This window comes from Saccoglossus kowalevskii, chromosome 3 (genome assembly GCF_978046115.1).
Source record: "Saccoglossus kowalevskii chromosome 3, keSacKowa6.1, whole genome shotgun sequence".
NCBI classification, from domain to species: Eukaryota; Metazoa; Hemichordata; class Enteropneusta; family Harrimaniidae; genus Saccoglossus; species Saccoglossus kowalevskii.
The window spans coordinates 47,214,493-47,228,572 of record NC_140643.1 but is presented as its reverse complement, the minus strand read 5'-3'; the positions used below and the strand labels follow the sequence as shown (position 1 = coordinate 47,228,572).

At 35.8% G+C, this 14,080-nt stretch overlaps 2 long non-coding RNA genes across 2 annotated transcripts; one reads left to right on the top strand and one right to left on the bottom strand.

Annotated features, from left to right (window-relative positions):
- Nucleotides 1–341: 341 nt before the first annotated feature.
- LOC144341761 (uncharacterized) lies at nucleotides 342–10,121 on the top strand. The gene is made up of 4 exons (XR_014928922.1): nucleotides 342–413; nucleotides 907–1,150; nucleotides 9,364–9,589; nucleotides 9,827–10,121. It is a non-coding gene; the product is annotated as an uncharacterized LOC144341761 (long non-coding RNA).
- Nucleotides 1,229–5,090, bottom strand: LOC144355300 (uncharacterized). The gene is made up of 4 exons (XR_014928921.1): nucleotides 4,914–5,090; nucleotides 3,354–3,547; nucleotides 3,035–3,222; nucleotides 1,229–2,572 (listed from the first exon to the last, which is right to left on the bottom strand). It is a non-coding gene; the product is annotated as an uncharacterized LOC144355300 (long non-coding RNA).
- Nucleotides 10,122–14,080: the final 3,959 nt, after the last annotated feature.

Below are 14,080 nucleotides of genomic sequence, written 5' to 3'. Positions count from 1 at the left end.
ATGCCTACTTTGGGGCTGATAATTTTCTTAACTTTTTTAATTTGAGTTTTCCATGTCATTGACGGATCAATGCCAATCTGATTAAAATAAGATCCTGGTTGGCTTAATTTTTGTTTTTATTTTTTATATAATTACTATAATTATTATTTATTTTAATTATTTACTATAATTATTATTTATTTTAATTATTTTTGACGTTACAATTATTTTGCTGCAAGAATGGTTTTGTTCGTGAAAGCCACCTGAATCTGAACAACCCGCATAGCAACTCTAGTTCCAGTCTCACAATTTACGAGAAAAACAGCAGTCAATCAAATTCGTTGTAACATATGCAAGATTACGCGAGTGTAATTGTTTTTGTTATGGTCGCCATTTTGTTTTTCGTCAGCGTGAAGATTTCGGAGTTGTTATTGGTAAGTATATTGTGTATTTATAGATTCGTTTCTTGCTAAAAACAAAACAAAAACGACAGACAACTTTAGTCAACTGACAGTGTATGTATGACATGATATTGTGAAAATTGAAGCAATTTTGTTTGTACTCATTCGTAATGATGGATCTAAATTCAATCACTTTTTGTTATTTTGCGTCGGAGGTTAGCTGCAGTTCTGTAGCTCGCTTGGTTTCGCTGTCGGGTATTTCGTTCGTCGTGGTTTTAACGCGAAACCAGAGAGCTACAGTTCTATCCTATGCGAGTTGCTCTATTTTACCGACCTGAAATCAGGTCGGGCCGTAACAGCAGTTTTTTTTTTCATTATTTTCGCCTCAAGTTTCTACTGTCGATGGGTTCCGAAACTTTTTCATCAATTATTTTGAGGACGATGGTCCGAAAACTACAGCGAAATCGTGACGTAACGTGAATAGGAGCTGTAAATACAAGTGAACTAATTATTAATTTTCTTTTAGTTTCAGATTGTTTCTGTTTGTTAGCTACTATGTCGTATGTAGTTGGAGTTTTTGAATAAAGCTGGAAACCTCCCAGTGGATACACCAAGAAAAAAGATTCTCCGGAATACAGATGAAATTATTGGATTGAAAAATGGTTGGCTGTGTCCAGCAGAGCTGATATGATTGTTTTTAGCCTTTTAGAATCATTTTTTTGGTCAAAAAATGAAATGCAGTTGTATTGTCAACAAGGATCACCCCCAAGGTACATAGTTTTATAGTTCTAAATGTGTGTAGGGAACAAAATATAAAACTGTTTTCAAAGCAATTAAGACACATTGGCAATTGTTAATAATTTATTAAAAAAGATAACTGATGTCTCTGTACATGTTTTCCCAGCATGGGGACAGATCCAATAAAGGAAATTTTGTACTACAAGTAATAATTCATATGCAAGATAGAGCTTTTAACTACAATTTCTGTAGTCAATCACAAATAACATGACTGACTCATGCTGCGGGGAAAATGGGTAAAAAAAAAGGTTTTACAAATTTAATTAGTTATTTATTATTGAAGTTTGTCAAAATCTACTTGACATTGGATTAAAAATATCCCCTAAATAAGAATTTTCACATATTCAGAGATATTTGTTTGAATCTGTTGGATAACAAATATAGATCCTCATGTCACACTTGTAAATTATGACAATGTGATCAATTCTCGTTCACCACTGAATAACATTATGAAAATGCTTATTCTTCAAATGTTTTTAATCAGATGACAATAAAATACAAAGCCAATCTGATTATACCAACTTCACACTGCTATTATCAATGGCACATTCAGTCCTCTGTACCAGTGCTTGATGAGCTATTCTCAATTATTGCATCAGACTCTAAACTGTCACTGCTAACACTATCACTATCTGTATCAGCACAGTAATGAATAAGATGTCTTTCAATATAACTACTCTCATCTTACAACTGTGATATAATACTTTGTCTTTCAATTGATTTATTTCCAGACATGAAGCAAAATCTTCATAAAATTTCACCCGTCTGCATACATTGTGTGTTTCTTAAGTATGATACAAAATAACGGAATGAGATGGTTTGTCATCTCTCCCAAATTCCTGTACATACAACTCTATCAAATAAAGGACCATAGTGAATAACATGATGAAATTAATACCCATTCTAAGAGCTGTTGTACAAAAAATAATATGCAACTCTGTATGCGACACTTTCGTCATTTCTTTTAAGTGAGACTCTTATACCACAGAATCAGTTTCGCTGTGGTACATCCCAATGTAAGAAATTGAGGCAGGATATTCCCTTCAAAGTAATCATATAATCTAGATGTATAATCAAGTGATGGACAGTAGACAAGTGTACGTGGAAACTGGTCAGTTTCCTCTCTCAATTTATCAACCATACATTAAAAAGTTGAGGGGATATCACATACAATTTTCAAAACACCATATATAACATTAGCCTTATTGGGACAAACATTTATATTATTACAGTCTGAAATGATCTGTGACTGTAACCAATTTGGATGCTGTTGCGGTCAATGCACATCAGGAAAATAGGATCATAGTTCTCCTAAATAGGAAAAATACCCTCTAAGTGCACATTCCTGCTATTTGCGCCTGCCTTTGTTACTTTGAGCAATAGTCGGCTTTCCCCTGTAAAGAGCAAAAATGAAAATAGGTACTCAACATGTGTAACTTAATTTAATATAGATACCGGTAATTCATTTTCCTCTGTCTTAGGGGCTTGAGGATTTGAAACTTGGAAGGAGTGTGAACAAATTTTTGTAAAGCATTATTTAACTAATTTGTACCATGGCTGTCACAAATTGGGCAGTTTTGGCAAATCAAATAGTTATACGTGTATTTTAAAGTAGAGAATAATCACCTGCGCATGGCAGATGGCCATAGCGTGTCATTGTTCACAAATAAGCATCTACTCATAAGCCTACGCATTTTTAACGTGTTGTTTATTACACTTGAGACTCAATTCCTACATTTGCACAGGTGACAATCCTCCTGCTTTAATTTGTAGCAAATCTGATGATGCCTATGGCTTTAAACAACAAATTCTAAAACGCTGTGGTACAATGTGTTGTTAATGAGTGATATACTCACCACTTTGGAACTGTATGAACTTCATCAACCACTAATAAAATGATCTTGTTACCATGTTTTTCCTTTAATATTTCAATATTTTGTGTATTTTTTAAGTAAGCCTTTGGCGACCAAAATTTTAGGTCAGCATCGAGATTCAATTTTGTTATTGTTGCTGCTGACAAACCACAATTTCTGATGAAAAATATCTAAAGAAAAAAAGAAGCACATTAACATTAATTTGTAATTAATCAAGTTAGTATCAATCAACTGAATTTTTTTAGGGGGAAGTAAAGTAGAATTCTACTAAAATCATTTTATTATGTACATATGTACATACCTGGTCTTTTATCAGGGACACCAAAGGTGATACAATTATGATTGCTCCATCAGTTGGTGATTATAACATTGAAAACTTTTCCCATATCCAGTTGGCAGAATTGCAAGTACATCATTTTTACCTAAAAGATACTTTATTGCCAATTTTTGTTTTCCTTTCAACTGTGTGGGATCAACATTGAACTTCTCACAGACCTTAAAATTAAATAGTAAAAAAATAACATAGGTCACAGTCATGTATAAGTAGTACCACTCGAGCAGTGTATTACCAGGTTTTTAATAAGACAATAACACGAATCGAAAGATAACTGACTACTTTAGAACAGATGAGCATTGGTCAGATGCATTTGTTTGGGGGCTTAACTTTTTAATCAAATAAACTGATGTGACTATAGCATAAGGGGATGTTTATTATTTTATCAAAAAATGCAAGATACCAGGTAGTGCGAGATGTACACATAGTCCCTCTATCCCTGGTCTGAAAATGAGGATAGAGGGATTGTGTATTAGTAAGATCCTAGTTTATTTTCTTTTTTTCTTGGTTAAAGATTGACAGTACTGGTAAACACTAGCCAATGTTAGGTGCAGTAATACAAAATACTAGTAGTAATTTGCGACTTGTGTATATTGAATAAAAAAGAAGAAAAAACATCAAAAACTGGGCGGACCTAACCTGGATTTTACCCATCAAGCTTTGCAAAATTTTAGTGTTTGTCTTGCAATTTAGGGTAGATAATCAAATTTACCTAATTTTTCCCTTTGAAATATCTATGAAAACACCCTTTTTGTTATAGGTATGCTAATGTTGTATTTGTTCAAGTAAGCTCTTGTAAGGGTTGAACTGGCTGGACAACATGAAGTGCTCTGCCTGCCAAGCTTCAAATAATGACATATGATAACATCAGTACTGTCTATATTTAAATAATCTCCACAATTGCGACAAAACATATGCAAGTTATTGCAGCTTCCTGCCGACGCCATTTGACCTTTATATGCGGAAAATCAAAATAATGACAAATACTGCTATAAATTTGCTCACTATGAATTCATATACATAGATATCGTAGATCAAAGTAGAAAATACTAAAAATGCTGTGACTCAGGCGAGAATTGGCCGACTTGAATGACATTACGAAATGACATTACGAAAACACATAAAACAGATAAATGCGAGTGCGTTCTGAAATCTTCGGGTTAACGTGTGTCAACAAACTAACAGCAAGTTCTGCCAATGCACGCATCCTACGGGCGTACTACTAGTAATCTTAAAGTTTCAAGTCTGAGAAATAACCAGTCGGCCATCGAACGCAAAGTTACGCTGCAGGACAACAGCTACAAACAAGACAATATGCGAAGTATGCAAGGAAACAACGATTGTTTGTCAGTAACAATTACGAAATTCGTCAAAACACGCTTAAACCACAGTCACTTGGGGCTGAAAATCAATAAATACTAATTTTCAAAAAAAAAATCATCCGCTATACGTATATAAATAAACAAGTTGTGAAACACGGCACCTAGGAAATCGACACCCTGTCGGTTTCAAATGTCGATTTCTTACCTTAAAATGCGAAACAAAAATTTTAGAGGAGATCAGGTGTTACGTTTATAACCATTGTTCATAATCGCTAACTTGGTTTTATTCAAAACTGCACAAATCCTGCGTTTTCTGATGATATCCGACGATTTCATGAACGAAAATGGCCAGCAGCCAGAATCAAGGGGGATTCGCACAGAGTTCTGGGTAAATCAAGTGCGCATACTCTTTTTCAGCCAATCAGGCGTGCCGTAACAGCGAGTATTTCCTTGATTTACCCAGAACTCTGTGCGAATCCCAAAGCAGTGGAAGACCCCTAATCCCATAGTGTTCCATTTTTTGAAGTAAAATTTGATGGTCTATAGTGCCGAAGGCCTTTTTTAAGTCAATAAAAATGCCAAATGTAACAAGGCTTCTATTCATATTATTTGTATTATCCGTTACTTTTCAAGGAATTTGTAAAGCTGCTTTTTTTACCAAGAACTCAAATATTTTGCTAATAACGGGTAGGATAGATATAATTATTGGCATGGAATGGTGACCCTTTTTGTAAATAGGGGTAATTTTTCCAACTTTGAGTGCATCTGGGAATTTACCTGTTGTGAAACACCCTTTTATAACATGTGCTAAGGCGGCGGCTATATGGTGAACAGCGTCCACAATTAGTCTAGGATGCGTACAATCATGTCCTATAGCTTTCCGGGGGTCCAAGCGAAGAATTTAATTAATGACGTCATTTTCATTAACTGGGTTTAAGAAAAAAGAAGATGGATAATCTCCATTAAGATACTCATTAAAATGATTTGAGGGGGAAATTTTTGCAGCAAGATTAGGCCCAATGTTAGTAAAGAAATCTGACAACTGGATATGCAGTAACACGGAATAAAATAAAATAAAATAAAATTCGTTTCCTTATAATCACAATAAAAAATATTTTCAGACACCCGGCTTTTACACGCTCATGTAAGAGTTGGGCTCTTTGAAAATATCATCAACAATACCCGCTGTGGAGTTAGTGTTGATGCTGGAATGTATACAGACGGTGTCATCAAAGGTCGCTATGTCAGTATGTCGGAAAATCTGTGTAGTTGTTGTATTATCTCAAACGCTGCCGCCATCAAACAGACTCTTACCGCATATTGTTCATGGCTGGTATTAGTAGATGGATTACGCAACATCCTGTTTGTAGATAGTTTTAATGCCGCCTTTCATGTCTGACTTTATATTTAGTATTAGTAGTAGTTGTTTATTTCAACTGTATAAACAACACGTGTTAATTATCTCTGTATTACTGAGAAATAAATCAGTTCTTCTTTAGGTTTGAAACAGTCAACATCGCCTCGTTTTACTCTCTCGCACACACATACGTCGAACCTTTTCCTACATTAGAATTTTTGGTGCCGAGACCAGGATCTTGAACTGAAACAGAGAGTAAACCAAGACATCATCGATATGGCAGAAACTGACGGCCAGAAAGCAAGCAAGAAGCATAAGGGCAACAGAGGACAGATGACCAAACAGATTCACAAAGCCGAAGAACTCATGCAAAAAGATGAATTCCTGACATCCGATAAAGATTTGATGACTGCAACAATACAAGATATAAGACAACGTCTAAAGACCATTCAAGAATGCGATGACAAAATACTGGATGAAGCCGAAAACGATGAAGTATACGCCAAAATATTCGAAGAAGCAGATGATTACGGAATCAAGATAAACGAAACTTTGGTGCGTTTTCAAAGCTTTCTAGAGAGAAACACTGGGCAAAAACCGATAACAGAGACACCCACATCACCCGATACTTCAAGAACAAGAACAACAAGAACGGTCAACCTACCCAAGTTACAGTTACCAATGTTTGAAGGTAACTATCTGAAATGGACCACATTCATTGACGCCTTTAGGTCGTCCGTAGATAATGACTCTAGTCTGGAAAACATCCAAAAATTCCAGTACTTGATGACACAACTAAGTGGTGAAGCAGCAAAAACTGTCGAAGGTCTGCAGTTAACCAACGCAAACTACTCAGAAGCACTAACAGTAACACTCTTAGAACAAAGGTATGGTCAACCACATAAGATTATTTCTAGCTACATGAAGGCATTATGGGAGCTACAACCACCCGATAATTCTTTATCTAGTGTGACCAATTTTTACGACAATCTAGAAACCTACATTCGTGGATTGCGATCTCTTGGTAAAAAGGAGGATTCCTATGGCGATCTACTTGTTCCGATTATGTTCGAGAAGTGGCCTGCAAATACAAGAACCCAGATTTCACGCGAACATGGTAATAACGCCTGGTCGATAACAGAATTAAAGAAAGCCATACACAAAGAAATCCAAGCTAGACAAGCGGGTAATCCAATAGAACAATTCAATGAACAACACGCCACTGAAAGATATTCACCCTCTACTACATCTTTTCATGTTGGATACAAGTCGAACAGATATTCCGATTTCAAGCCTAGACCCATCAAATGTGCATACTGCAAAGCCGCCCACTCAGCACATGCTTGTGAAATCATAATTGGACCTGATAAACGTATGGCTATAGTGAAAAGAGACAGATTGTGCTTTAATTGCTTAGGACACCATAAAGTACACGAGTGCAAGTCTAAATATCGCTGTAAATTCTGTCACGGGAAACACCATTCTACGCTCTGCGACAATGCTAAGAAGACACCTGTGAAATCACAAACTTCCGGTATTGAAGACACACACGTCAAACTGACACCAACTACCAGTCCGGTATTACTTAAAACTGTCTCTGCGACTATCTCCAGTTCAAGAAAGGGAACTTCTGTCAACATATTACTAGACGAAGGCGCCCAGCGTACGTTTATTAACCAAGATATTGCGGACAGACTTCAGATTGACACCCGGAAATGCCGAACAGAAAACCTAAATCTCGCTACATTTGGTGCTAACAAGACGGCGGTTCAAGCAAGGCCTATTGTTCATATCACCCTACAAACAAAGCAAGGACCGGTTTCCATTGACGCCCTGGTTGTACCAAGAATTTCCACTCCAGTCACTAATTACGTGAGTGTTACTGTTTCTGAATACGAGTATTTACAAAAACTACCACTCGCACCTCATGTCGAAAGGGACACTTTCGAAATAGGGCTTTTGATAGGTGCCGACTACTATTGGTCCATTGTGCAAGATAACGTGATTCGGGGTCCTGGGCCAACTGCAGTTCAGTCGAAATTGGGCTATCTTCTATCTGGACCGATCAACATACATAACAATATATCAGTTATGAACGCTACGTGTTTAAAGGTTATGGTAGACAGTACTAACGACGAACTCAATTTCTCGCGATATTGGGGCTTAGAAGCCATCGGTATTTCTCACAAAGAACACTCCCGTCAGACTGATTTCGAAGAGTTCAAAGAAAATAATTTAACCCTCACCAGGGATGGCATATATGTAGCTAGTCTACCATGGAAGGAAAATCATAAAACTGTACCCCTTTGAAGTACAAGATGTTAGTTCTAACAGTTCGTCCGTCAGCAATACAATTTCAGGGACTCAACGAACAATAGACAATGTGAAAACAACGCGTCCAAAAAGAATGGCTGCACTCAATGCAGAGGAATTTATTAGACTCTCTAGTTAAGACAATATGTAATCTGTATATCGTACTGTACTGTAAACAGTGTGCTTGACATTAGTTCGTTTGTTGTATCTAAATACATTCGTTTATTTTTAGTTTATATTTTTAATTTACACATTCTCTATGTACTTGTATTGAATTTATACTACTTTCTTTGGATTGCCGCGTAGACGTTCGAATTGTTATTATATTTTCTCGTGTTATTGTTTCGATATTTGTCTTAATTCTTAATTTTCACTTTGATCGTTTATTATCTCGCCGGCCCGGAGTGTGGGAAAATCTGTGTAGTTGTTGTATTATCTCAAACGCTGCCGCCATCAAACAGACTCTTACCGCATATTGTTCATGGCTGGTATTAGTAGATGGATTACGCAACATCCTGTTTGTAGATAGTTTTAATGCCGCCTTTCATGTCTGACTTTATATTTAGTATTAGTTGTTTACTTCAACTGTATAAACAACACGTGTTAATTATCTCTGTATTACTGAGAAATAAATCAGTTCTTCTTTAGGTTTGAAACAGTCAACATCGCCTCGTTTTACTCTCTCGCACACACATACGTCGAACTCTTTCCTACATTAGAAGTTAAAGTTATAGCACCAGGTAGGTGACGTTGTTACATAGCATAACCTATTTCTGTTGACATGTACGTAAAATGTCACTACAGTTATGTTAATTATATATATGTATACTGCTTCTTTTTATAGTGACTGGCAGCTATAAATGTAAAAAGTTTGCAAATTTTGAAGAATTCTGGGTAACCTCACATATGAATTCCCACACTGCCGGACGATATGTGATTAATCATTTATGCCTTTAAAACATTTAATATGTACCATGTCTTACAGGCGATCCTTTACAAACGTTGCTCTGCAGAAACCTGCACATGAAAGCAGTTTATATCCTGGTACAAATGCAGCAGTGTCTGAGCTTGCCGTAGACGGTAATACAGTAACTGGAGTGGGTCCAGTTGCACCCATACAAACAATGATATCAACGCCTGGTGGAGGGTTGATCTAGGTTACACATATAATATCCATAGTGTTATGGTCACAAACAGGCAGGATTGTTGTGGTGAGTACCAGTGTTTATTATAAGAGTGTGTACTCAATTACTTATTATTAAGGATTAAGTTGTCGACTTTTGCGATGAGACCAGGCATAATTTGACAACATTCTATTCAAATTGTGTAAATGAATTGTATTCATTCATGTTCAAGGTAAACACGTTTTCCATATATGTAAATGTTGAACGAACACAAATATTGTGTATTCAATATGTAATGATCTTTAATGTGTTCATGGTATTCAGCTCACAATTTTGATGGTGCAGTTGTTTTAGTCGACGAGGCCGAGAACATATCAGATAACAGACGATGTGGACTTCAAGTGAACTGGGAGGTCCCACAGTTAGACTGGACAAATATATTTTTTGTGCAGAGCACAAACCAGTGGTCGTTATGTCGGAATCAAGTTGAAAGATCACCAGAATCACCTGCATGTGTGTGAAGTTGAGGTTTATGGAAAATAATATATAATTTATTTAAGTTACCAAATTATATATTTCATGATATGCTGTTGGCAAGGTGGAAATAAAGTAGTATTGTAACTGAGTCTCTCGTCATCATTTATTTTAGAAACCAATACACATACACAAAAAGATAAATAAAGTTATCTGTCAGAAATATGGCAGGTATTGGGTTTAATTAATCAGTGTAACCGAACAATTAATTAATAAACCTGGATACATCCTGTTTATATCTGTCGATATCTGAGTTGTAATCCTAGGCAATGGGCATGACAAAAAAAGGAATGTCACAAACACAGTTGCATAGCTTAAAAAACACAGCTAGAATTATTTACTATGCAATAATGTGATGAAGAGTGTGCAGAGTTGGTGTATGTGTGTTTTATATTCAAGAGAATATATTTTGATTATTCAAACACCAGAAGGTTCATGTAGTCTGGTTATCTAGTAATGACCGTGTCCACTGTGTAGGAATAGTATATTTTACTTCCATGCACCTTAGCTAGGACTGAACAGCTTTAGTGAAGGTGCAACGTCTTATCGAAGAGATAGACTTCTTCCTCAACTATTGAAAAAGTTGGCATGGCAAAGGAAGAAGAAGCTCATTTCAACGTCAGGTGGTATGTTTTGAATTATTCATGAGCAAGTACAAAGTGTATAGTACATATTTTGCATATATGTGAATTAATACATGTTCGGCACTGTGTACTGGCAATGCAGATGAATATTTCAATTTTATAGTTTTTCCGTGATTAAGAAACACTCACTCCGTTATATCGGATATATCGCCACACTTTGAAACGTACTTCCGCTCGTGCAATTTACATGCTCTAACCATGACAGTGAGTTTATATATGCTACCACTAATTGAAATTACATATGAATACAATTGTGACCGGTTTACTATTAGCATAAAGGCAAAGAGACAGGTGTGGATTAAAAAAAAAAATCTACGACCAGAACAAGTGATGACATGTAGCAACATGAGTACATGAATTAAACTATACAAATATTAATAACAACGTCGTCTGCTTTCTTCAATATTTACATTATATTAAATATTAATAATAATGTATTTGCGACACTTACTTGCGTTTTATGATAAAGGTCTTATTTATACAAGATTTTATACTATTAATGACCATTGATTGACAACTACATATATTTCTAGCTAGTATTCATCTGTCGAATAAATATGAGCAATGAAATTTAAAGCAAAAGAAAACTTTGTTTTTGTGTAGTTCAATATGGCATATCTCTCCGCAAATACTTTCCATAAGAATAGAACTAATAGAAACCGTCCCGACATGTATAGAAAAGCAGTATGTTGTTCAATAACATTGTCAAAATGAGAGTGCGGCAAATTGATTTGGTTCAAAATTAAATTTCAAAAAAATCTCAGTCAGTGCCACGTATGTCGCTGACAATGCATGGGTAGTACCCAGTCTGTGCAGCAATGATCAACTTCTGGTACATGGCCATAAACTTGTTATATATAGTTATTATAAATATGTCGTAATGTTGTGGTATTTTATGGGGTATATTATGAAACATAGTCACTGAACCATGGAAGTTATTTAGCAAAAAACAGAATATCGTCACCACACGCCGTGACCATGGAACATTAGGGCGTAATTTCTCGTGCAAACTGCGAAATGTACAAGGAATTAAAATTGCAAACAACTACAGAAATATAATTTAATATAATTAAATCTTAAAGGCCCGTCGTAATGCAGGAAAAGTCCCACTCACAATCGCACAGAAATAACGAATCTCAATCTGTTTTTTGTTTTGTTTTTGTTTTTGCTTTTTATTTTCATTAAAACTACTTTTTCAGCTTTTCAACAATAATAAATGTTTTATTTTTAGTCAATCACGTTAATATTTCTTTTCCAATTGCCCGAGCAATGAGAATTTGCTTCGAATCTACTGCTTTTGGTTCAAGTTGACAACCTGCTTACTATTATGGAAAGTGCGCTCGTTAGTTCCCCGTTCTCATTAACGTTTTTGTGTATATTACTAGTAAGGTAATTTGTGTTTTGTAAAAAAGAGGGTTTCTACCAGTCATATTATTATATTTTTGATAGTCATAATTTTTTCAGGTTCATCGGGAGATCAGACTACAGTTCTCAAGTTCGTGATAGTTTTTTTTTTTTTTTTTTTTTTTGCAGGGGGAGGGGCAAATTGTTTCAGTGAGTTTTTTTGTTGACTACTGTTCGTGAGGCAACAATGGGAGTCGTTGTAGTTACCCTGCTTCTGTATGTGTGTTTGTTTGTCTGCTCCACTGATATCTCACAACTAGACAACGATTTCAATGTAACTTCTTGGTGAATATTGATTTAATATCTAGAATAATCAACATACGTTGTTAGTTCTTTGTTGAATTCCGTGAATATTAAACATATCATTTGCATAATAACCAACAAGTTTTAAGCTTTAGCACTGATACTAAAAAGCACAAACGGAAAAAACGCTTTACAGATCAACAGAAACCAGGGCTGGGGAACTTCCAGGAAGCACAACGGAAGCGCAAAGAGGCAGGTCAATGACAATACAGTAATATGAGCTTTATTTCTCATGAAAACACGTTAGGGTTTTGGCCAAACAGCTGCTTTATATGTTCTGTATGTTATATACATTAAAAATAACTGACATATGTAAAATAAATAAAAAATATTTATGGTAGAATATGAATAATGTTGACGTGTAAAAATAGTTCGCGTCTGAACGAAAACCTTATGACTTGTATTTTGATTTAATTTGTGGAAGTCTTCTCTATGCAAGGAATGGCACGCTACCAGCAACGAACGAGAGACAGGGTGGATTATATAATGGGCATCACGATCACGACGGCCATCGCGGCCGATAACGGTTTAACGGTGTTTATGCTTTATTTTCACGTTTATTCATCAATTAATGGAAATGATAACGTGTCTCTAATCAATACTAATCATAACAGAATAAAGGTTGTCTTCTCATCGTCAGACACATCACTCGTCAAGCGTGGAACGCAAGTGCACACAATTTGTGAGCATATAAGTAACCACGTGTATAGTACAATACTCCTCTGCCACCTAGCCCCACCCATATCTGTAAATATCAACCTTCCATTGTGGGTCATATGTGAAACGAATGCCAGTGTACCAGTATTATAACGGCTTGTACTTATAATAAACTCATAAATATTGTTGCGTGGGTGATTATTCGTATCATTCATGTCCAGGTGATCATATTTTTCAAAAACCCATGACTTGAAACACATTTTCAAAAAATCCACCCCTTCAAACACAATTACAAGATTCTCCCTGTTGCATATACACTAGTTAAAATCATGCAAAATTGAATTTTGAACCCCGGGTAATGTTGTCATGAAAAATATTCTTGTCCTGTCAACCTGTCAAATTTAAGAAGAAGAAAATGCTACTATGTTGATAACCATCACTGTGCAATATTAGTATATGAATATTCATCACTAGTAAGTACAGTTGACAATGTGTTCAATGGTTGTACGTATGTTGCTGATTATAAATGCTATCCTATATCGATGGCACGGGAATCCGGATACGGTTCACGTTATTTCTTTGAGGGATCGATCGGCCACGATGAAAACATTGCACCAGACACGTGCGAATGTGAAGCACGCATATGTACCGCGGGTATTACTTGGTTTCGCCATTTGACACAACGTGTATGTGGTCTTCTAACAGTTGGCATTTCGCTGCTAAAACTGTCAAAAATACGATATATTCACAGCAATGTAGTGTAGCATATAAATAAACCGACCACTGCGTGAACGGCGAACATATTTCAGGTATTGTCGAAGTACTTGTTTTATTTATATGCTTATTATTTATTTATTTATTTTATATCATATGCCCATTCACGCAGTAATCCTCTCTAGAATGTGTGTGTTAACTATGGTACCAGATAATCTAGCCTTTGATTTGTTAATGAATTTCAGTGAAAGCCATCCCACAGTCATAGATCATAGATATCATAACTTGCGTTCACGCACAGCTCCTTAGCGCGGGCTAAGAG